Here is a 24,425-nt window from a genome sequence, read left to right as displayed (position 1 = left end):
TTTAGGATTTTGTGCTTTACCAAAATACCAGATTGGGTCAAGATTTACTCACCTTGAGATTGTAGAGCAATTTAGAGAATTCAACATTAAAATTCATAATCTAGAAGATTATTTCAGGACACAGAAATGCTATTGAGTTCCAAATGAATATGTCTAACTTGAGAATTGTTTTGACTCATCATTTTGTTTTGTAGAAAGGGCAAGTATGTCAACAAGAACGCTGTCCCCCGGGGACTTCCCAGTAAGAATCCAATAAAACTTGAGTCTCCACCAGCTTTTACTTGGGAATTTCTCCAAGCTACAAACAAAGCATGCAAGTAAATATCATCTGTTGACATTTGAAATGGTCATCATAGAGAGGACTCCATGAAAAGAAAGAAGAATGATGAATACAAGTTGATCACGAGCTTCAAAAGTGTGCATCCCCAAGAGTCGCACAAAGTTTCTGTGGCTGTAAGGTTTTAAAGTTAAAAGCGATGTGTTAAAAAAAGAAATCTTAATTACAAAAATACAGCCTAACAAGGGTAAAAATCTCCATTCCCAGGAGGAGGAGTCCAACTCCTTTTTATAGCATGTGCAAATGAGGATGAAAGTCTACAACAAGTGTCAGGGTTGAAGCTCCGTTTAACGACTACCTTCCTGAGTACATCTTCAGCGAGACAGGCACATCTGTCCAAAAAAGAAAGAGAAAGAAAAGATTCCCTGTGCATCCCCCAGGGTGAAACAACATACAACCCGACTTGAAAGTGCGCATCATCACACCAAATATAAAATTAACATCTCTAAAGGATAAGAGATGGATGTGAGACGAGAAAACACAAATATGTACATTCCCAGGGGCGTTTCTGAGGTCGCGATGGGAAATAAGGACACAGTCAGACACAGAGAGTCATCTTCAGAGCTCGGGTCGCAGTTCACAAAAGGGGCACGGGGGAAAGAAGAGAGAACAAATGAGAGGATAACTTTGTTTTGATCTACGTCTGCATAATGACTCAGTAAGTAAAGTCTTTTAAGTGGTGGACAGCCCATTATCTCATGCTGCGCCCCGCTTCGCCTTCAGTATCTTAAAGGTTCAAAAGCCCGAGGGGCATTCACGTTTGATCGACGTATTTTGACATTTTAAAACGCATGAACCAATTTCAAGCCGCCGCCAGAACATTCCGAACGTGTGCCGAGTTCAAAAGACGGCGATCAAGCAAAAATGTAACGGCTTCACTTTAAATAAATATGATATGATGAAGTGATAGAATTTACACGGTAAAGATTTGAAATGCATATTCAATATTCAAACAACCTTCCGTCATGCGACATTATCGCCGGCTCAAAGCTTTGAGAGACTATGAATCCATTTTGATTGACTTTGTAAAGGTTGTGTGATTAAGAAGGTAGAGGGAAGATATTTATCTTTATGGCCTGTCAAATGAACACTTGACATCAGTGGATTACACACACACACACACACACACACACACACACACACACACACACAATTGACAGTCATTTAAATATGTGCTTTAACTGCTCCAACTATATTAGTGTACGTGTGCGTGTACAGACAAAAACATAATTCATTATTATCTTCCACACACAGAGAGTGACCTCTTGGCTTTAGAGAAATTGTGTGCGTGTGTGTGTGTGTGTGTGTGTGTGTGTGTGTGTGTGTTCTATTGCTCCCAGCGAGAATGAGGTTACACATTCGGAAGACAGACAGTGGTCATTTCACAAAACATAAAAACAGTGTAGGTGTGGGCCGCTGGTTCAGTGTGTGTGTGTGTGTGTGTGTGTGTGACGATAAGAGTGACTAATGTCCGTCTGCGGGGCAGCAGCAGTGGATATTACGTTTAATTAGCTGTCACACAACTGCCAATAGAGGGACACACAATATTTAGTGTGTGTGTGTGTGTGTATGTGTGTGTGTGTGTGTGTGTGTGTGTGTGTGTGTGTGTGTGTGTGTGTGTGTGCGTAATGGACTGTACAACAATGTGAACGTTATGACCCTAAAAAAACTACACAACGGCCTCTTATGTGTGTTTCCTTCCTGATGCATGTGCAGCTGCTTGTGTGTGATTGTCTACCGGGGTGTGAGTGATCGTCTGTTGTGCTGGTGTGTGTTGAGCACAAGTGAATTCTGAAAATAGAGAATTTCCCAATAAGCCCCTTTTGTCAAGCATTGAATCAAATACATCTGTTTAGTCCAACACAGATGATGGTTGAATTACAAGCTAAAGTTATGAACCAGCTCCAAATGCAAAGAGAACTCGCCTTTTATTTTTCATAGATTTCTAATCTCATTTTTTTTCTACTCCAACACTATTTCTAGCCACTTTACCATCAGTTTGCCGACCAGCAGAGGTTGGGAATGGTCTTAAAGAAGGGCTACATCTTTCGTGACAGGAACCCACAGATATAACGGTCCTGACTTTGCTTAACAGTCCCAAACTTTGATAAATGCCTCAAATGTCATCCACTGTAAGGTCGGCGTTGGTCTGCGGCTCTCAAATGGGAAATGACCGAGAGAGTTCTGCCTGGGGATCTTTGGCTGGGCACCGGGCCAAAGTGTCCCTTTAGTGTAATCAATAACATTTTCAAAATCAATTCCAAACTCAGAGAGGGGGCGCCACTGAAGTTGAGCTAAAAACCGGAGCAATATGCTGCGTCTTCCTTCTCACCCCGAGTTCCACTGCAGAGTTTGGAACCCACTATCTTTTGCCCTGCATGACCAGATATGTAGGATTTATTGTTATCAGCACCAGATATGATTATTATGGTTCTATTGTCTTGTATTCTAAACTCCAAAATGGGAGATTACAAGCACTTACAAAAACACAAGTGTTTAAATCTACCACTGGGATTATCAACCATGTGTAATTGTGCGGATGCGGTGAATTGCCTTTTACAAATATATTTCCCACATTGTAAACCAATTTGTGTATCCTATTCACTTAAGGGTCAGAAGGAGGTAAAGGGTTGGCGGTTGAAATCTGTACAGGTTCATTTCTGATCATAGTTAACATACAATATATCGGACATGTGATTTACCCCTAACTTACGGCTTCATGTAGACTTTGCCCCTTGATGATGGCTGTAATGGTTTGTTTTGCTTTGTATTCTCAAAAAAAAAAAAAAGAGCCTTTGCTCACGCCACCGAGGACAATCAATGTAATTATTAGATCGGAAAACTTCATTTTCTCGACAGTGCTGCACAAGAGGCTTTGGGCCATGCAAATCTTCCATCTTTTTCACTGAGCTTTAATTAAGGCAACAAGGATTTAGCATCCTCCGATGACACCACCCTGGGGACTCATTCTACCTCGTTGGCTTCCGTAAATCTCAGACAAAGTGAAACGGCCCAGGACTGTTTGGTTTTGGACTTAAAAATAAATTGGGCATATCCCATTGAATATGTTTTCAGCAGCGCGGGACATTAAACGCCACGTGTCAATTTGTGTTGGGGGCTTTTTTACGGGACGCAGTGCAACACAGCTGCAGGATTATGTGAAAACCTTCCCTCTCTTACTTCTCACTATTTCTAGATTGACACCTGTGCTTTTTTTCAGGAAGTGCAAAACTAATTCAAAAATAAAGCAGGAAATCAAAACACGAGATCATGACAATCACTGTGGAAGTATCGCGACCCCATCGTCAAACCTCTGTTGGTTCTGCACCTCTGAATCATTACAATTAAAAACCGTGTCGTGGCCAAAAAACGAGGCGCAAATCAAAAACAGGGGCATCGCTTCCCGGTGGCAGGAAAAGACATAAATACACCCACGGAAAGGTAATGACAGTATGTCAAAATAATGACAGTAGTAGTGAGTATGTTTTGTGTAAATTAAAGAGACGTGGTGGGGCCTGTGGGCGAGCTATGTAATCGATATTTGCCTGAACATCGTGTAACAGCGGTAAGAGCAGTAACACAATTTCCACGACAACCCTAATTTGTATAGAGGCAAACTCAGAGAGATCCAATATACGTAGACACCTGAGGAGTGTGTGTGTGTGTGTGTGTGTGTGTAAGTACAGTAGCTGGGTCAGCAGTGAGACAGCATTAGCGAGGGCAGGAGAAATGTCAGCCCATCCCTCAACTTCTCTGCAATCTCCTCCTTCCATCTCCACGTGCGCGGCTCTCATTCACTCCGTTACACTGTTGAGGTCTGAAAAGCTCTTTTTTTTCTCTTGCTTCTCCTACATCAGTCCTCTGACTCACTCCCACAACACCGTGAATCTCTCGCTCTTCTGTCTCTCTGCTTATCTCCCACACATTTCCTCTTTGCTGTTGTCCGTCTTTTCCACTCTCTCCAGTTTAATGCAGACGTCCATCACGCTCGAGTGTCCCAGAACAGAGTAGGTGTCGTGCAACCGCTCTCTTTTCTTTGTGTGTGTGCTTTGTATTTACATGGTAAAACAATGACATGCTCAGAAAGTGGCTGCCCTTTTAAAAGCTCTGTTCCAAGCTGCTTTTTTGGCTGAGTGGAGCTCTTTCAAAACTTTGGGGGGAGGGAAAAAAAAAGGCAGGAAAAAAACCCGCCTGACCTTTTTCAGAAAAGCACACAACATCAACTGATGTTTTTTATCACTTGGCCAATCATGACCAATAAAAAACAACTGGAAGGATGAGGAATGACGCGGTTGCTTATAATAACAGCAGAAAGAGAGAGTGACTCTAAATTAGACAAGTACTTCTTGCAACATTTGGAGCATATTCAGATTTGTTCACCCTCTGAAGATGAGGAGTGCACATCGCTGATTTCTTGTGTTACTAGTTGTGCTTGTGTAGCACAATGTACTACAAATACTACGCACAAAAAGGACATCGGCCGGCTAGCCTTTTGTGTGTGGGCTCACTGCTAACTTTGAGACGAGAAAGGGATTACGGTCTTCCAGCTGCGAAGAGCATCATCATCATTATCATCCTCATCATCATCATCATCATCATCATCACTGCCATCTGACATCAGATGCCTCGGCAAAAGAGACGCAGTTCTAGCCATCGCATTAGAGAGTTTATTGTGATCGTATATGGTCAATTATTAAGTACGGCCTGTTAAGTGTGTTATTAAAAATTGAAATGGCCCCCGGAAAATGTTTCACCGGTGCATTTAGAAGGAAATCTTAAAGCAAGACTTGCATTTAGAGTAAAACCAGAGAATTTAAGTTATGCAAATAAGCGAAATAAGAAGCCGTGTTGACATCGCCACAATGCAGCTCTCCTTTTTAGCGGGTGGGAGGGAAAGGAGAAGAAGGAATAAGGCAACTCGAGGGGGTCCAGGTGGGGGGGGGGGGGGCTGTGCAATTGGGTATGTTGTCTCTGAGGGAGAGACTAAGTAACAAAAAGAAGACTCTCGCTCTTGAGAGAAAGTTACATTTCAATGGGTCAAATGATGTATGTAATGCACATTTTAATACATATCATATTTCATATTTTACACATTTATGATTAATTCATACTCTTGAAATGTTCTCATTATAGTCAGATGTAATTTCCACTGAAATTGTACATCTAAAATCACCAATTTGTTTTTGTATTCTCATTATGAATATATTGTCAGCTTTCATTGTTAGTGTTTGTCCACCATTCTCACTGGGATAGTCACGAGGCGTGCATGAAATCCAGGGTAATTTAATCCCATTTGAAAACAAAACTCTCTGTTAACTGCTCATTTTACACTGTACCAAAGCATAATTCACTCACTGCAACAAGTCCCTTCACCTCTACATATGCATTCGGAGGCCTCTACATGAATATCCTGATACAAAGATGCATTCAGTTTTCAGTCTCACCTCGTGTTTTCCTCGCCATGCCTAAATATAATGCATGCTGACGGAATTATGTGTCAGCATTTCTATAAGCTGAAACATTAGTTGCTTATAATGCCAGAACCTGGCTGCTGTGTGGCTGGTAAACATGGTTAGGATAGCTGATGCGAATAGTTAGTAATCAGATCTAATAAAGGGGTTTTAATTGGATTAAATACAATTAGAATAAAATGAAGACATTTTCCATTTTCTCATTTGCAAGCAGAGACACTTGTGCCGGGCTATGACAGGAATGTTAGCGCTCTTAAATAGTCGCTGAAGGAAATGTGCTCCTTCTTCTTCTCGACAAGGGAAACACATACTAGATTAGCCGACTTGGCTGGAGGCACTTAGCTCAGGTGTGTGAGAAAGAATGTGTGCAAGGAAAACTGATGAAACTAGATCCCAACTGATATGGATTGCCAATACCGAAATAATGGAATAAATATACTGTATATTAAAAAAAGAAATTGACAATGATTCCTTAGAAGTCGTTGTCAAACCCTGATGACAAATAAACATGAATGAGTATGGATATTTACATTATAAACATAAACTTCACTATAAATGAAAAAAAACACAAATACAACTAAATATATAGAACTAGAATTAAGAAAATGCAATATTTAAAAACTAAAATATAAACATGAATGCCGATGCCGATGTGACTTACATAACAGAGCCCCGGAGAGGACATGGAGAAAAAAGAAAAAAAAGAGATGTAGTTTTGCGAGAAAAGAACATATCTTTTGTTTTTCTTCTTCCATGTCCCTTCCATGGGACATATAAAGGATCATATTGGCAGATTTTTTTTATTTTATTAACTAACTAATATATCAGGCAGGCTCTAGTTGAATCAAGTTGGAGCTACAAAAGGTCGTATTTTATGATAAAGAGTATACATTTTAGTCATTTAATCAAACTTGAAAAGGATTAACAACTGCATACAAACTCTCAGTATCCTGTTAGTTTTTGGCACATTTTTTTGCTTATGTTCCGCGGGTCTTTTTTTAGCCGAAAAAAACATCAAAGCGGCGCGCGACATCACACAACCGACGCATGATACGAGTCGTCATGATCATCTGTCAATCACCTCCCGAAATAAATAAAAAAAAGTTGCACTTTGGCTCAACAGCATCAAGGCATGAATACTTTATCTCTGAATGCATTATTCATGCATCGGCTGTTTGGAATAAAAGAGTACAATAAGATTATGCTAAAACAGCAGTAATTTCCCAACGATGTTTAATAAAAGGAGCAGGTCTCTGTTTGTCTGTCTCACAGACATGGCGGCACAAAGAGCCAGGTGTGTGTGATACAACCATAATCCCCTCTGTCAGGAAACGTGTACGTTCATGTCTCCCTGCACGTTTTCCTTTGTATTTCACTCGGCCCCTCTCTGTGATCAGCTAAATGTCAGGGGCGGACCTCCTGACATGCAGCATTTGATCTGGTCTTGTTGAGAAAAAGAGACGAGGACAGAGGCCATTTTGGAACAAAGTGAGACTACAAAGCTGCCTTTCACAGAAACATAAAAACAGATTGAAGTAGGTTTTTGAAATTGATTCCCAGTTATTCAGTACTGAGCCACTGTGACTATCCTCTGTTGCTTAAGGTTTTTTGGTTACAGTGAATGCTTTTTTTTTATGGTATATCAAAAATAGATTTTATAGATGCTGCAGTAGCAAGATGGTGGTAAGGACGTTGTGCAGCATCCTGCACCAGCGGCAAGAAAAGACAGGTAATGTCCAAATAAAGTGAGGGGGCCTGAATGATTCTCTATCCTATGGATAGAAAAAAAGAGGCGCTGCTCTTTTTTATCCTCACAAGAACAAACCATTTTTTAGCCAGAGTTTTAGAATTGTTGGGGGGGTGGTTATAACATACTTTTGAATTGTTAAACTCTTTTGAAAACTTTTGATACTCTCGCAGGCCATGGGAAGAAAATGTTTGCATCAAATTCTTCTACCTATGCCCCGCCCTTTTCAAACCAGTGAGCCTTAGAAAAGAAATATAGAAAATATCTGTAGGAGCCTTTCACTCACGGTAAGAGGCTGGCTGGGCAAAATTCATTTTCAAGGCCTTAAACTCTCTCCAAATTATTACCTAAAATCAATGACTATTCATTTTTAGACTCAACAGTTTACTCAGGAATCGAACCTCCTCAGCTGGCTCATAGCGGCAGGGGTTCATCGGGGCAACAGAATTCTAGTTTGACCTCTGAAAATGCCACATATTGACATTTTATGCTTTGGCGTTAATTGTTGTAATATTGACTGGTGGGAGTTAGAGGTTAAGCCGAGAAAGGGCCCCAATCATCGAGCAGCCCACACACAGACGGACACAAAAGGAAAACAAACACACACACACACACACACACACACACACACACACACACACACACACACACACACACACACACACACACACACACACACACACACACACACACACACACACACACACACACACACACACACACACACGCTTACATAAGTAAGTGAAATTTGCTGGAATGCTTTACACTGATATATATATATATATATCCATGTTGCCAAATCATGCATCATCATTTATACTATACTGATACAAGAGCTGCAACAGTTAATCGAAAAAATTGATTAGTAATCGACTACAAAATAAACAATTTTGATAGTCGATTAATCGGTTCAAGTAGTTTTTATGAAAAAAAGTTATCAGATTACAGCTTCTTACATATTTTCTGGTTTCTTTGCTCCTCTATGAAAGATAACTAAATATCTTTGGTGTGTGGACAAAAGCAAACATCATCGTGCAGTTTGGGAAACATGATTAACATTTTTCACCATTTTATCGACCAAACAACTAATCGACTAATCGGGAAAATAATCAACAGATTAATCCATAAAGAAAATAAGTTGCAGCCCTAAGTGATACCAAACACCCAATGGCGTACTTTACATGAATTGAGAAAGTTAAACAACTGTTTTTTTTCATCTACAGAAACATTTTATTCCGATACAAAACACAATTCTACTTGAGGGACTTTGTTCAGCGGGAAGTTTTGTTCAGAAAGGGAGAAATGGTTCTGCGTTTGAGAAGCACTTCAAGGAAAAAACTGCTGCCGCTGTAATCTCGGTTTGATTTGCGACGTGAACCAAACTCTTTCATTGAGCTGCAAGCAAGAAAGAGAAGATTTATCTCTGAAGGACAGAGTTGGTCTTCCACGTTGAGGGACGGTTTGAGGGGGTAATTCCATGAATTATCCATGATCAGAGAAATTAAATCGTTTTTCTCTGTTGTGTTTCTGCTGCACCATACCGCACAAGCACACGTTGTGTTAGATACATACATACATGGTTATGTACATACACACCAACACAAACGGCTCTAATATGATGAAATGTTGCCTGAAGTGAAGCAGCAGACCACACGTAAATAAATCCACTTATAATTACCAACATAATAAGAAACACTGTCCTTCAAAGCTGCTTCTTTAAACCATAAACACTTGACTGATGCTTCCAAGAAACCTTCTTACAATCAAGGTTGTTTTTTTTTTTGTCAACGCTGCCTTTCATCTCCCCAGGAAAGAAAAGAAAGATATTTCCTCTCCAGAAGATAAGTCCTTCAGACGTGAGATAAGGAGGATGTGACAAATGGTCTTCCAAGACATTTGGCAGGAAGAAAACAAACAAACCTTCATTCTGTTGCTGGGTTCACAGAATTATCTGTTCATTTGTTTGATATGAAAAGATGATGAAAACAGCATTTTCTTCCCTTTCAAATCAAATTGTTTCTGCTTACGAGGGCGCGTTGATGATCACCTGACCGACTGCATGCTCCTGAGGACAGGATACATACGCCCGTGTCCTTGGGCCGAAATGTTTGATGGATTTCCGTGATAATCGCTGCACAAGCTGGATCGAGTGATAAAGTTGTAGTGAAACAGGGAGGTGGCATGAGATCACCAGTGCAAACTCACTATAAAAACTCACAAAGACAGACACAGGCATATGTATCAATGAAGCCATGCACTCTGTTTCTGTTCTGCTCGTTTTTTCTCTCTCAATCGTTATGGAACTGGCTGACATAAATTATCCATTTGAGATCACTTACTCTGCTCCACTACTTTATAGTTGACCAATGAAATCAATGGATAATGATAATAATAATAACAACACTTTATTTATGTAGAACTTATCTAAGTTAGGTTACAAAGTGCTTTGCAAGAAACATAGAATATAACAGCTTGGAACAAAACAAGAACCAAACTAAATAAGAGCATAAAATTAAATAATAAGTCTTAAGTTGTCCCCTGCCGGTTGCTCAGTTGGTTGCGGTTTGCAACTTTCCTCAACTTTACAGAGAGGAACAATGGACAGCCGGCACCATCAAGTGCATCTATTACACATGGCAGTGACGTATTATTATTAATTCATCAGGCCAGCAGTGATATCTCAATAATCACTGTGACCTTTCTGAAAGGTTACCACTCATTTGCAGCTTATATCTAAAGTGCTTTATTAAAAAAAAAGACAATAGGTGAAGATGTCACCTTGGACTGTGTAACACTATTTTCTGAAACGTTTAGACAAAACCAACGATGACTTAATTGAGAGAATGAATGATACCAACCGTTACTTTAAGAAACACAGATTCAGTGTAATAACAGCACTTACCGCCGGTGAAGGTCGGAGTAAGACGCATGCATTGAGGATAACCTCAAGGACAGAATTAAGATTACATAGCGAAAATGCCAAAATTCACATTTTTTTGGCAAACCGCTCTCCCAGGGTGACTTATAATGACTGAGCAGGTGTACATACAGCATCGTGCTCAAGGACATTTTGACAGGATCCACGGCTATTGATGTGCACGCTGTCTGCCTTTCGGAGATTGAATCTGTAACCTTACAGTAATGGGATGGTCTCACTAACCACTAATCTGCTCTGCCACCTGAGAAAGAGAGAGGGAGCGATAGAAAGATAGAGAAATGTGAGCGAATGGATGGAAAAAGAAAGGGGGAGATGATGTAGAGGAAACAGACAGCTGGACGGGGGGAAAGGATTATAATTGAGCAGGGGCAGAGGCGGGGATGGTAGGGAGACAAACAAAGTGTGAGTGATGGTGAGGAGACAGTAAATGAATACAGAAGTTGAGGAGTGATTGAGAGGACGGAGGGCGAGCTACTGAAATAGGTAGAAAGAGAGGCAGAGCTGAATCTGGAAAGAGAGAAATGGTCAGGAAACAAGGCTGAATAAAGATAAATGGATATTGAAAAAAGACAGAGGTCACATTCACAACAGAGCCCCCTCCCCCCGCAGTTTGGTGTCCTCTGTCTGGAAGTCTGTTTTCTAAATACTCGTCAGTCATTGGTCAGGCAGGAGGAAGGGGCAAGTGCTGAACCCTGTAACCCTTCATTTCCTCAATGAAAAATTTGGGCGTCCTCTGTTTCCACTTCCTCTCTATCTCACTTACCACCAGCGCTGTCACATATTCTCATTAGTCACTGTGGCAGCTACGACGTGCGCGTGTATGTTTGTGCGTGTGCGTGTGTGTGTGTGTGTGTGTGTGTGCGTGTGCATGTGTGTTGTGTGTGCTTCTGGGGAGAGTCCAAGAAAAAGAAACAACGATAGAGACAATATGTGTGAGAAAGAGAGAAATTACATAACGAAATGATGGATGTCAGTGATGATGGGTGAAAATAGTGTGTAGACGGCACAATGCAAATTGTGTGTGTGTTAAAATGGATGTAGTTACCAAATGTATCGAGTGTATGTGTCCATCTGACGTGGTGGCTATCACTTCGTGGATGTCTTTACCCGTGTGTGTGTGTGTGTGTGTGTGTGTGTGTGTGTGTGTGTGTGTGTAGCCCGTCAAATAGTTGTTGCTGATGTATTTCAGTCGGGCCCATCGCATGTCTAGAGCAAAAAACACAAAGTTTTTCTTGTCCACAGCTTTCTCGCTTTTTTTGTTAGTCTAGTACTATGGTCAAAGAGCAACTGCACACATGCACGCACGCACGCACACACGGACACGCACCCACACACAGAGTAAAAATACTTCACTCTCTTGTGCAGTACACATACATTTTTTCACTTTTGCTTGTTGTCAAACCTTGTAAAGTCACATTTTTTTTAAATCACTTCAACTGTCATTATGGATTTAAGAAGTTATATATACCTCTGATTTATACCCTATGAAGTATGTACTGTACAGTATGTCACCAAAATCAAGAAAAACAAGTGTCATGCAGACCGTTTGATTTGAAATATGAAAACAACTACCACAAACGTGTTTTGTGTAATCATTGCAGCACTTCCCTGTTTTAAGGAATTTTTCACAATGCCCTCTTCCAAACTGGCAGGTTTTCCTTAAGAGCATCCCGGCACTGACTGTTAACACGGCGCCTAGACTGAGCTCTAGCCGTGTTGACTGCCTGTGCAGATTATGCTGCTCCACATTGAAAATCGTGACTGTAGGCAGCTGCCAATCCACCAATCCAGTTGGAGAAGACGCGCTTCGAACACATAGCCACAGTACTGTCAGTCGGGAGAAGGGAGTCTGGGAACAGAGTGGATTGGGACGTGCCAGGCGACATCCCTTTCCCGCCGCGTCACCATGAAGGACCAGTTCCAAAATAAATCTGAATGCAACCAGGCAGCGCTGCCCATAAGCGGGAAATCAGAGCAGCAGCATTAGCGGACATGTAAAATTCATTTGAACTGCGCACTCTGGAGTCTAAGATTAAATGTTGGTAAATATTAATACATAATGGCCTGGAGTCTTTTGAAAGCAGAGCCGAAATTTCCCCCGGGATCAATGAAGTATTCACCTTTCTATTCATGTCATTCTTAGAGGTGACTTAACACAATAAACTGGTGAGAGATTAGAGAATATGCAACACCCTAATGAAGACTGATGCACTTCAACCCTAAAAGAAGCCTCTTGGATGAGAGGTGAAGTGAATTACTGACAATAATCACTCTAGGTTGTGAATATGGGGGGAAAGGAGGCTGCATTTTTTGTTGTTCAGAATATGCCAAAACAACTCATGAGGGAATTTAAACTGTACAACATGGTAGTACTTTTTATATCTGGTGCTTCTGTGGTTAACCCATGGTTGACTGGAGACAACTCAGGATGGCTTTACACCTACCTCGTTTGGTCTGAACATTGGGATTTTCCCGTTTAGTCGAACAGCTGTTTGTTTTTTTGGACCAATTGCAGGATGTTGAGACATCTTCATTACCTATATATTAGAAGACAAAGAGGCAGAAGAAAAGCAAAAATAAGCTGTGGTACCACGTGCGGGAAAGAGGAGACAAAATATTTTACTGCAATTTTTTCACAGGACTGCTTGGTGTCTTCGCGATATCCAACTATATCATGTTTAAATGACAAGGACATTCATTTGGCCCATTCGAATTTGTGTCAAGTACTGCGCCCAAAGTTGGTGATGCTACTAGTTAAACCTAAACGATATGAAAATAACAACATGAACCAATCCATTCAAACAGAAAGACTACTACCCAACAGCTACTACAAACCAATCAGGGTACACGAAGGTGATGATGACAGGACATATGTCATACAAAATGCTTTAGTGCGTTCCCTAAATTGCAATGTGAAACCAAAACTAACATGAACTTGAACCTTGGTTTGGACCTTGGTCCAGACTTTTTAGGTGTAAAAAAATCCCCCCCAAACTACTCTACTACTACTCGCATAACGCCAATCCTTTCATTTATGCACTTTTGGAGGACAGTGTCCACGGGATCAATATCAGCTTGGGTTTTATGATAGAAGCCTAAAAATGTCAGCTGTACTGCAGCCTCAGATTTCCTGAAATATTTGACAGCCCCCTTACACATACAGCACAATTACAAGAAACAGTTTTAAAACACACACGGACAATGTCTCCTCCCTGTGAAAATGTGACAGCTGAGGTCGGCGATAAAGGGGTGACTTTCCCCGGCAATGAATGAATTGAGTCTTAAGAGAGAAACCTAATGACCTTCAGGGAAAAAAAGGCAGAGGTGCAAGTGTCAGTACATCACAGCAACGATCATTTGTTTTATTACCTGGGCAGACAATTAGGAAATTAGCACTTCGTCCCATTTGAAAGCTTGCATTAAAGTCTCATTAGCCAGGGTTTGGAAGAAGTTGTATAACTATGGCAGGCACATATCGAAAGTGAGCCCCAACACTGTTGCACTGATTCTGCGAATGTTCACTGCTCTTTTTTTTTAACAATGTTTCACCCATTACACATCAAAGGGGCCCTTGATATAGAGTTCTGTCTGGCTTGTATGGATTTGTAGGAACCTAAATTCACTCTTCCATCTTTGAGCGTCTCCCACCGTTCCCCCTTTCTCATCTTTCCTCCCACTCTACGTGCCTCTTGTCAGTCGCACCGCTATCTCGCTGCCTCTGTCAGTCTACTGCGTCTCTGTTCTCACATCCTGGTCCATTCATTGTCCTCTGCTCGTCTCCTTTCTCGCCCTCAGCCATCCTGTACTTTTATCTTTATTCTCCACTCTTGTCTTGTCCTCAGCCTTTTATATGCACCACCCCCACTCTCTCTTTGTCTTACTTTAGTTCATGAGTTCAATAAATGATGACACACATTGGCGTTTTCCAAACTCAAACACGATCCAGCATTTTAGTAAACCATATGGGTTTTGTTCATAATGTCTCTTGCTGTTCCAGCTCTCTGCCTCCCTTCATCTACGCTCCATTATGTTAAAAAAGATGCAGTTTGGGTCCATTACATACTCCACACAAGGTGTACCCACACCTACACAGCTGCCATCGTTTAAAAAAGAGGGCCACTGTGAAAATATCGAATTGAGTTTGTTCCAGACGTTAAAAAAAAAATCTATTAAGTAAACTTTTATTAAATCACAAACTACTAAAATCATTGTATTCTGGCAATTTTATTTGAAGTTTTGACATCTTTAAGAAGACAAATTATTTTTGTGGTTTTAAGTACCAAAACCATCTCGAACTTAAGTTCTAGCATGAACAGTGACTACTTTCTGATTGCAGCCTACAACTGTAACTTGATAAAACTTGCCGGTAAATGCAAACGGCGATGGTCAGACAGTGTGGGAATGGACAAAAATGCTCCTGCTGGGTTTGGTGTGGAGTTATACCAGAGCCTTTGCCCTGGTTGCAAACCCCTGCCGCCGTCGGCCACTATCTGCCGGTGTTGCAGCATCCACGTCCAATGCGGGAGCGAGAGTGCTGCCCCGGCCTCCAGCGCATAATCTTTGGCGGCGAGACCCTCCAGGTGGACAAGTACAGTGCCAATGGTGTGTCAAGGTCAGCCGAGGTAACATACGTGGGTGAAGGCTCCAGGACGATTGAGAACATCAGGGAGGTGCGTGTTCGAAAACAGCTTGGACAACAGGAGAGTATGTTCATTGTATTACCAGGAGGAAGAGACGTCTTCCTTTCCATCACCACCAGACCACAGGGAGTTTTAAATGGCATTGATCGGGACTGCAGGCGAGAGACCAGCAGCAGCGTTTAAGGCGAGTACACAGAAGAACGTCTACCGAGGGCAGCGTGACGGTGCTTGTGTGGTGAAAATATTCTTCGCCTGGGCAGCAGCTACGGAGAACGCCGTCAAGCAGCTTATACCTATTTTGGAACCCCGAACTCCAGGCGGTAGGATTTCATCCCTTGACTGTGAGTAAGCAAATTTGCAATCCACACGCACTCAGTCATAATAATGACAGCCGGTTTTCAGTACAAGTGCAACTGGAGAAACAACACGATTGATAAAAGAGGAGACTCAAAACAGCACGATAAAAGTAATCTAAACATTGGTAGGAGAATGGAATAAATATAGCAGATGTCAAGCAGACACTTGAAGAAACCAAATCCTGTGAAGCGGGAAGGTGGGTCTGGGTGGACCGTGCTGGGGGCATGGCTGAGGGCGGTGACCGTTTTGTTTTGAAATCACAAAGTTACCTGACAGCATGTCCTAATGCACAGTTTCTGAACACGGGCCGTGTGCTTTTCTACGAGGATTGAGCGTTTAATAATTACACTGTATTTACATAGCACCAAGATCCGGTTAATAACAAAAAAAGACATGGAAATCTGATTTTCTACAATATGGGACCTTTAAAAAAATCTATGTGATATATTCTTTTATTTAATACCTCTGTTTTTAGCAAACTCAATTTCCCATACCCCTGGGCCGCGATGGGCTCAAGGTCACAAACAGTACGAGGCCATTTGACGGAAAAGTCTAGTGAGATATTGTTATAATAGAAGTCGGACACTAGCGGCGATATTCATGCTGCAGAGATTACAGATAAAACTTGGCAAAATGACTTTAGATGGATTGAAGAAACAAAGTTTCACCGACATTTGCCCAGTGATGAGCTGCTGCTTTCAGAAAATTAATCCTTATTCAACTTGGTTGAAAGATGAGGGAGGTTTTAACTTCTAATAACAAGTGCAGAGGAAGATACTCATTCATCTTGGACTACGGATGAAAAACCAAGGGACGCGGTTAAATTTTTCAGAAAGAGAGATGAAAGATATCCTCACTGAGATACTGCACTGAGTTAAAGAGGCCAGAGGAGCAGCAGCTGGCTTCTTAGCTGCATCAATCTTTCTTTTCACTACAGCTTTTAAGTGCTCGCTGTTTTCCTACTTCCATAAGTTTCCTGGCAAACAAAGTTTTGTGATATTGCACCGCACATTACTGTGCTTACTTATTTTTGCTCTGTTATAGCACTTACTTTCAATGTAATTTGAGAAATGACACTGAATAGGTTTTTTTGTTGTTGTTTGGATTTTGTTTTTTCTTCAATGGTCCCTTCAGAAACAAATCAGTGTGGGCTAAAGTATGTTAATGTGGTGACTACAGTAGGTGTGTGCCATCCCACCCACTCCGAGTATTAAGATTACAAGGACGTCCGCACGGAAACACAGTCACACACAAATACAAAAAAAGAGCAGCACTTCCCCATTCACAAGAAGATCAATCAGCCAGTCATGTAGTTTACAGACCCAACATATACTGTTACTTGTGTGTGTGGGTGTGTTTGTGTCTGTGTGTACATTCACACTTGTCTATCCTCATCTGTTTGTATGCATGTGTGAACAGAACCATAGCCTTCAAAAGCACCAGGGAACAGAGCGTAACAGAAAGAGAAAGAAAAAGGAAGTTGTTTAAAGAAATAGAGATTACAAGATGGAGGGGGAAAGAGAAGGACAAAGGGAGTAAGGGAAGATACTGGAGGGAGGGAGAGGAAGAGATTAAGCAACTGAGAAAGGCAGACAAATCATTAAACTCATAGCCCGGCCATGAGGTAGATGGTAAATTAAGGTAGTGAAGGTGAAATTGTAACTGAGGGTGATACAAAATTCAATTATCTCTATTAGTTCACTTCATTATCTTGGCTCAGGTGTTTTAATGTTCCCATTATGTTATCATTGGAAAACGTTGCCACACTGTTGGCTTCATCTGTTTCCCTCCCTATCTCGGCCTCTGTTTGTTTTTCTATCATTCTGTGTGCGTGTGCATGTGTGCGTGTGTGTGTGTGTGTGTGTTTATGTGTGTGTGTGTGTGTGTGTGTGTGTATGTTGTTGTTGTCCCCTGGCAGTTTAATGGACAGAGACAGGATCAGGTTAGTCAGGCTTTATACCCTTTTAGCACTTTATGGCAGCAGAATCATAGCATTTCCTCCAGGTTCACAACAGCTGAGGATCATTTCCCAGACATCTCATCTGGCAGTAATTAATCAGATGTTTGGCTATTCTGTTATGAATTCATATAGACAAAAAAAAAATGCATTGAAAAGCATTAGCTTTCAATGATGTCACATTTTGTCTCTTTTACATCCGAACCTCTGTAATTCCATGACATTGGTGCTAACTCTACTAGCTGATAAAGATCATCTGATATGATCATAAAATCACCCTTGAATTTGATCATGTAAAAACATCTGCTCGAATATTTGCGGAGAGAAAAAGACCATGTGATATGATTGAATCTTGTATATTAATCTTGTGGTGCGATTGTTTTTCTCAGATGTCTGTGGCTCTGCCTTGGTTGGTACGCACCTTCGAACATGTCAGTTTAAATAACAGGTGTGAAATGAGTCTCAGACCACATTTCAGTTATTATCATCTGGTACCAGGTACGTGATTCTTATTTGCAGTTTATTCTATATTTGTTTTTTGTTTGTCTCTCTGTACAGTCAAATTAAATCACGAAACATTGGAATTGGCCTGAAGAAAAAAAAGTTTGTTATATATGTGTAATTGAACATGAACTCATCTTTATGTTGTTATAAAGTCCTACATTTTTTTCCCACTGTTCCTGTTTTCAGCATGTTAGCACTGTCAGGGAGAACATTCTAAGATGGTGACATTAGCATTGAACTCATTAACAAGTAGAGCCCCACAGAGTACGTCTGGAGTCTCCTATTAACCTTTTGCTTTCCAAGCAGAACAAAAAAGAGCAAACGTGTTCTTCTCACAGTCTGCTCAAGTAGATCTATTGTTTTTATGTGTATAATTCCATAAGGCAACACCCTCCATTACTTTACTTGTCTCACTCTATAATGAAGTTATTGTTCTTTGAGTGAGAGGGGCCCGGTCCAATTATGCTGCAAGGTCAGTGCTTATTGATTTACCATTCATCTGTTGTTGAGGTCATTACCGGCATGGTAGCTGTGATGATAATCTTGATTATGGATGGATAGTTCCAAGTTGCGCAGTGTAGGACGGAGGAGAGAGGAGAAGGAAACTGTAAACGAGAGGAGTGGATAAACAAAGAAAGGAGGTAGATAAGAAGAAGAGGAAAAATATGAATTAATGCATGGTTTGATTTAAAAAGAAAAAAAAAAAGTTCTCTAGCCAGTTTTTACCATTGACATTCAGGAAAGTTGCAAGACAAAACAGAAAGAAGGAAAGGTCGGCCAAATTCAAAAAGAGGAGGAGGAAAAGAGGAACTTGAGAGATGAGTCAAAATGTATATTCTGAACTAATAATTTTCACAGAGATGATAATTAGGCCAAAGGTTTGTGATATTAAGTTGGATTGAGACCTACCGAGAAACACTTTGATTGCCCCCCAATTGTCCTCATGGTAAAATATTTATTTCTGTCTCTGGTCATTTCAATTAAGACCCAGTTTATTTACCGAAACACCTTAACTGAAAACTAATTAATTGATATGAGGAAAAATAATAAAATATTGCTGCTGCCTGAATTGTCTCTATCCGGTGCCGAATTTTCTCCGGGGTCTCCTCTCTCTATCAGCTCTGGATGCTTTTCAATTAGAACCTTCATTAAAATGCCTCAGAGCGCCGCATAATCACATAATCATTGCATGGATAAGACTGTGAATTTCAACAAGCGAGCGCGCGCACACACAGAGAAACAAATCAACAGCTGAGGCCATTAGGAAGGTGTTGATGTTGAAGGCGGAACATATTGGGCAGCTCACATGAGTAGGGTATTACAGCCCACTGACGGATGCAATTGTAGTCACATTCCTGAAATTGTCCAACATTAGATTGGTTCGCTGTGTTTCCTATCTGGGGCAGTTTGTCGCCAACTGAAACCAATTAGAAATTAATATTAGATTATATTTAGATGTGACGCAGCCAGCGATGGAGGTTTTTGCAGCTATGTTGACACTTCTGTGCCGTAGTTACTTTCACTTAGTGGGAAATTCTCTTGATCAAACTCTGAACCGGTCGGCAGATTGTGAATGTCTTTCTCCAACTCGACTGCTCTTTTTAAACATTCTGAACAGTGTGAAATATGAATGTAATATCACATACAGCTCCGTGAGCATTGCTTTATCATGTGGAGAAAGTTTGAATGGCCGCCCATGCTTGGTTAGTAAGCAATGACAGGTTATGTGCTGTTTGTGGGAGCAGTGGGCATCGTACACATGCACATGAATGAACCATTTGAATCAATCTACGCTGCTAACTACTTTCCCTTGCAGATGTATGAAAGGACATGCCAATATCATTCAGCTCTACTGACGGTGTAATAAAAAGAGGAGGCAGGGGACAAAGACTGAGCGTGAAAAAAATAAAATAAAAATCTGACTCATAGAGGAGGAGGAGGAAAACCAGAGGCCGGTCTTTGATGCCATCTCCGTCCTGCCCGTCCTGCTCTGAGGAAGCACCGACGACAAAACATCAGTGATAGTTCATCATCAAATATTTTTAAAAAATCCAATGTCTAACTTGTATCCATTCCAAATTACCCATGAGAGGCTGGCACACACATATGCTCAAAATGCTGTGTTATATACAGCACATTTATCAAGCAATGCGGAGCAAAAACAGTTCTCCAAGAGGCAAGTGAATGATGTTTAGCAAGTCAAAAAGAGGCTTTCCCCTCGGTGCAAATCGGCAAGTTGGTCCGAAAGTGTGAGCGAGACACAATGAGAATTTGTTTGCGTGAGAGGGACGGCGAGGATGGCGACAGTGGAAGTTGTTTGTACATGTGTGTGTGTTTGAACTTCTTTTTTTTTTGTTATGCCTTTAGAGACTTAGGGAGGAAATAAGGAATGTTTAAAACTTGAATTTTCAAATACAAAGGGGTAGAAAGGCAGCAGCAGCAGCAGCAGGAGGAGGAGGAGGAGAGGAGTGACTGTGCAGCACAGCGAGACAGAGCAAACAGATTTAACAACCAGGCAGCACAGGATGGCTTGATCAGGCCTGCTGAGGACAGACTGTGCACACAGAGACACATACACACCCATGTGAACACACTGACACACTTCAGATTTTAGGATTAAATCCCAGAGTCATTCCTAAAACATCTATTTTGTACAGATGCCTTGTCGACTATATGCGCGCCAAGATATCGGATGTGAAAGTACTGATTCGGCATCTTTTCTGCATTAACAGCGATGCCTCGTCATGAGCTCCACACAACAGAGGGTTAGGGTTAGAGTACACTCTAGGGTTAGGTTTAGGGCTATTGTACAGTTGTCTTGTCTACTACATACTGGGCCTCATCATTCTAGAGGAACAGACAGGTCCAAAAATACCTGACTGCATTAAAAAGAAACACCGGAACATGTTTATTAGCTGCAAGTGACTATTCCTTTTGCTTGTTTAAGCCGTTTGATAAGCTGCACAATGTCACTGAACGCCAGTTACCTCTCCTGTGTGACCGTGTATGGACACACACAGATTTAACCTCCGTAGCTTTTGCTATAGTCGACGGAGCTGCAGTGGTCCCAGCGGAGCTGTGCATGCAGTCGCGGATGCCACTTATGGGATATATTTGAGCACACGAGTGTCACACAGAGTTTGCTGCGGTTGTCACTGACAAATGTCTGCCTGCATGACTCAATCTGTCAGTCGTGGGGGCGCACAAGGTACGCCTCTCCCATCTGTTCGCCCCACTAGCAGGTGGCCTGGGTAATGATGTCGCGTAGCGGGGCTCAGCCGGGGCACCAGTCAACAGAGACGAGCAGCGGAAATATGTCAGTTACTCCTTTTTGGACTATGAACATGATTTCATCAAGTGTGAGCGCACGATGTAAGCCCCGAACTGAACTGGTTCTAACTTGCGTGGGCAATGCACAGATTAGCTACACACAGGGGGAGGATCGGTGGTTGCACGCAGATTGTGGTGAGCCCTTGCAAACTCCTCACATGCAGGAACGTCAGCAGCATCTGTCTCAGTTCTCGTTCAGGTTGACAACATGAGACTTCCTTCGCACAAAAAAACCCAAAACTGTCTAATGTCTCTGCTATTTGTCCTCATCCTGCCAAGTCCACTGGTGCTGCCACTGTGACTGACCCTCACCTCTGATGTCTCCGTGGAGTCACATAAGTACACTCCCTGCCTCAAACCAGCTCACTGTGCATTATCCCTCTCAATAGACTGCTACGCCTGAAGGACAGCGTCTGACACGGGGTAAAGTAATTAACATTTCAGCAGGGCAATCGCCATCGAAACATCTGCTTTTGTTCACGCCTCCGCGGACTGCAGCACACTTTTAACTAAGGCAATGTAAACAATTACTGTACTTTATTACAACTTCTTATATACAGGGGGCCGAGGCTCCGATGGTGAGCGGGTCGGTCGCCGTTCCAGGTTACTCATTCACAACACGGTTCCCCCAGATCCAAGTTGTGTCAGGCAGGGAATCTTGCGATTGAAAAAAAAGGGGGGAAAAACCCCAAATCAAGTATGATCCACACTGGTCACGCCTCACTGGAACAGCCGAAAGAAAAAAACACCTTCTATCCCAGATATATTTTATACTTCACATAACTGCTTTTGTACCCTGTGTGCGCATTGACAGAGCTGGTACCGTAACACCATCCCTGAGGAATTTGCAACGTACCAAGCGGCAGCAGTCGCGGAGGTGTACTGTTCATGTTCAGAGCTCGACAGTAAATGCAGCCGCAGCAACGCCCCCTATTACTAAAGATTCCCGACACTGCCGCTGCTTGTTCAGCGTCTGCCGCTCACCTCACTTGACATCCGGATATAAAGCCCCACCATTCATGCGTTTAATCGTCTAATGTGTTGCCATAGTGGTTTCCTGAGGACTTACACGACCTACACTGGGGAGAAATGCCAGATTACCGTACAGACAGTTACCATCAACAATAGGTGGACTGATTGTGTTTTCTCTTTTCTTTCAGTTCAAATCAGATTCTGATATCTGCATTAGGATATCAATCAATCCTTATACTGGGGATCTTTTTTTCATGAATAAAATCCTTATTATTTTCTATCATCATTTTTGGTATTATGTGTCAGGGTACGTGTGTGTACTAAACAACATTACTTATTTTAAAAAAGCAACAAAAACAAAATGCATTACAGAGAAATGTATTCCAACTAAATTAATTTGGAATATAGTATAAAGTGAGCTGCACATACAAAAAGGTGTAGGAGTGAAAATTGCTATGGCAACTATTGGAATGTTTTGAAAAACATGAACAAATCAAGTGCAGAGCAATGCATCATCATAAGTACATTTCAATACAGAGTGTAAAATATTAAAGAGAATGGCAACTAGTAGACATCTTTAAAAGACGTGTTTAATTACCAACGAATTAATTTGTCCTACAATATATTGGCTATGGAATCTGGATCATTACGTGGATCGCTGACGTCAGACCCATATCTGACAAGTATATTACATCAGTATCTGCACCCGATACCGTTATTAGATCAGATCGTCCTAATAGCAGCTATATTAGGTTTATAGAAATGTGTTGCAATCATAAATAAGCAGAACACAAAAACCTATGATAACAACGATGTAACAGTAGTCAGCTACTTTACTTCAGTAGAGAGAAAAAACAAAGATTAGATTTTTAATATTCATATATGCATGCTAATACAAGTAAAGTTAATTTCAACTTCATTACAGACAGTTTGGAAAATTAGTGTTTCCCGAACTAGGGGTCAGCCCCCTGTGATGGGTCACAAGATTGATTTGAGGAATCGTGAGATAGGGTTAGACACCAAACTTGGAACTTTTAAGGGTACATACTGAATTTCGTCGGTACTAACACAAGTAACGATTCATTGCAAACCAGACACTGACAAAATGTAATAGTCACAGGGAGGTCACAGGGAGTTGGGCTACTGGCGCCTTAATTGACATCAACTAATTAATTTGTTGCTTCAGTTTAGTGCAACTGCCTACACGTGAACCCTGCGACAAGGGGCCTGAACCAGACACAGCTAAACCACTGGTTCAAGTCTTTTTTAGAAGTTCATCCCAAGTAGCTGAAAATGATACTATAGTTTTAAAATAAAGTGTTTTCTCAGTAAAGTGCTGGCCGATTGGTTCAGCACATTGGATAGGGACACAGAGGTCAACTGAGGTGTTGAGCAGTGACGTTCAGCAACAACAAAACTCCAACAACACACTTTCTCACACGCGCACACTTTCGCTCGCACGCACGCACACACACACACACACACACACACACACACACACACACACACACACACACACACACACACACACACACACACACACACACACACACACACACACACACACACACACACACACACACACACACACACACACACACACACACACACACACACACACACACACACCATGTCTAGTCTTGGCACTTGATGCACTTAGAAGATATCCTATGAGGATTGAGATTCTCTCAGACCCTTTGTCAACGCTCAGCACACGTGTGCAATAACACACACTTCAACACACACCCAGACAGAGTTTACACCATGGGGATTATAACATGGAAAGTCCTAGACATCTCACGCACACACACAGCGTAGGGACACAGGGATTTGGGTACTGACGTCCTCAGACTTGACATTGTATGTGACTGTGACTTGGACAAGACCATGGCACCAGTCTCGGATGAACACACACACACACACACACACACACACACACACACACACACACACACACACACACACACACACACACACACACACACACACACACACACACACACACACACACACACACACACACACACACACACACACACACACACACACACACACACACACACACACAATACTGGCCCCTCTCTGTCAAATCCTATTAAAGAAGAAGAAATGGTTGTAGGTTCTAATCCCTGCGCTCAAACCTGAGCTGCACTGCATGACAGACACACGGAT

General features: G+C 41.7%; 1 protein-coding gene across 1 annotated transcript in view; it reads right to left on the bottom strand.

The window, feature by feature from the left end:
* Nucleotides 1-24,425, bottom strand: part of LOC118287356 (protocadherin-15-like) — a 222,404-nt gene that overhangs the window by 153,454 nt on the left and 44,525 nt on the right. Inside the window, exon 2 of the mRNA XM_047327512.1 lies at nucleotides 12,938-13,030. The gene's annotated coding sequence lies outside the window, so the exon portion shown is untranslated. The remainder of the gene's footprint in view (nucleotides 1-12,937; nucleotides 13,031-24,425) is intronic.

The sequence above is a fragment of the Scophthalmus maximus genome, chromosome 16, assembly GCF_022379125.1.
Source record: "Scophthalmus maximus strain ysfricsl-2021 chromosome 16, ASM2237912v1, whole genome shotgun sequence".
Lineage (NCBI taxonomy): Eukaryota > Metazoa > Chordata > Actinopteri > Pleuronectiformes > Scophthalmidae > Scophthalmus > Scophthalmus maximus.
This window is presented reverse-complemented; position numbering and strand designations above follow the sequence as displayed.